Source organism: Danio aesculapii, chromosome 1 (genome assembly GCF_903798145.1).
Source record: "Danio aesculapii chromosome 1, fDanAes4.1, whole genome shotgun sequence".
NCBI lineage: Eukaryota > Metazoa > Chordata > Actinopteri > Cypriniformes > Danionidae > Danio > Danio aesculapii.
In genome coordinates this window covers 58,539,850-58,541,553 of record NC_079435.1, presented here as the reverse complement: position 1 = coordinate 58,541,553, position 1,704 = coordinate 58,539,850, and the positions used below count along the sequence as shown (strand labels likewise).

At 36.0% G+C, this 1,704-nt stretch overlaps 1 long non-coding RNA gene across 1 annotated transcript in view; it reads right to left on the bottom strand.

Annotated features, from left to right (window-relative positions):
* The window catches only part of LOC130233314 (uncharacterized), a 1,187-nt gene extending 32 nt beyond the window's left edge, over window positions 1-1,155 (bottom strand). The window contains exons 1-3 of the long non-coding RNA XR_008838202.1: window positions 1,119-1,155; window positions 711-723; window positions 1-331 (exon numbers count right to left, since the gene is read on the bottom strand). The exon at window positions 1-331 is cut by the window's left edge and continues 32 nt beyond it. This is a non-coding gene — a long non-coding RNA (uncharacterized LOC130233314). The remainder of the gene's footprint in view (window positions 332-710; window positions 724-1,118) is intronic.
* Window positions 1,156-1,704: the final 549 nt, after the last annotated feature.

Genomic DNA, 1,704 nt, shown 5'->3' with positions numbered 1-1,704 from the left:
TGCTCATGTTAACTTGAAGAGTGGAGCTGGAGTTTCTTTTGAGGGAGCAGAAAATGTGCATGTTTTTGCCTCTTTGTTCCTGAAAGTGTGTTGAGTTGGAGTGAGCTGCGGGGCAGGTCTTGTGCTTGATCGCTGGCTTGTAACCTTCCCAACCCCCATCCCATCCCAAACACAGGCCTCTTCTGCTCAATGGGGGCAGTTTTTGGGGCCTGACGGACGCGGGGGTCACACTGCCTCTGGTCAACACCCCGTTCCCTGCGTCTCCGGACAAAAGATGCAATTCCTCTTGGGAGGGAGGGGAAAGAGGGTGGATGTGATGAAGCTCAGAGACCTGGAAAGCAGAGGAGGGAGGAAAAAAAATGAGTGTAGTTCAGAGACTTGATCCAGAATGACAAAATATAGGAGAGAGAGAGAGAATTGCTGCAATTTGGATTGAGATTGCATCTGAGAGTGCACGGAGGAAATGGAGGATAGAGAAGGAGGAAGTTCTGAAATCCTGCGAGAGAGTGAAGAACAATCGACAAGCAGGAAGAAGAAGGACCCGCTTTTTTTCTCCTATTTTGATTCTCTCTCTCTCTGTCTCTCTCTCCCTCTGTTAAAATGGCAGCAGACTCCTCCCACTTCAGGGGCCAGGCAATTTTTTTTTGTTTGTCTTGAAAAGCAAGGCTAGGATTTGTCAGTGTTGGTGACCCGGGGTCAGGAAGACTCACCTCGCCTGTTCATCTGCACACGAACACACACACACACACATGAACACACACAGGCAGATCAATCCAAAACAATGAGAAAATTACCCAAAAAATAAAGTGTTTTTATTGGCATTTGTGGTTCCACAAACACCTGTAGAAGCTGTAGTGTGAATGTTCTTTATACTCTAAAAATGCTGGGTTATTTCAATCCAAATAAATGAAAATATGGTTGGTTTTGTCCATATTTTACCCATTATTGGGCTGAAATAACTTTTTGATATTAACAAAACTTTATGTGTAAATTGTTCTTCATGTTTAGAAAACAAATATTTCTATTAAAAACTGACCAATCAGAGCTGCTTTAGGAAATAAAATAGTGTGTTTAAATGCCAATATGCCCTTTTGGAATCTTTAAGAGTGTAAATGCACCTGAAAAGCCAGGAATTGTCAGTGTTGGTGACCTGGGATCAGTCAGATTCACCCCGTCTGCACACAAACACACAATTTGTCCTATAAATTTAATTTATAAAAAGTGTCTATATTTTACACATTATTTGGGCTGAAATAACCCAGCTTTTATTAGCTTAAACCCAGCTTAAATTGTTTACATTTAGAAAACAAACATTTCTAAAAAAAAAACATAATTTTTTAAAAACGTCAACAGTTTGTGTGTGTATATATATATATATATATATATATATTTTTTTTTTTTAAAGAGTGTAAATGTGGATTTGATTATACACTTTGATTTATACAGTCTAAAAATGCTGGGTAATTTCAATCCAAATTAAGTAAATATGGACAAACCCAATTGTGTTAACCAAATTTGGTTCTGCAAATGTAATTAAAAAAAAATAATAATAATATATATATATATATATATATATATATATATATATATATATATATATATATATATATATATATATATATATATATATATATATATATATATAAAATTAAATTTACAGAACAAAATTAGGGTAACACAATTGGGTTTGTCCATATTTACTTA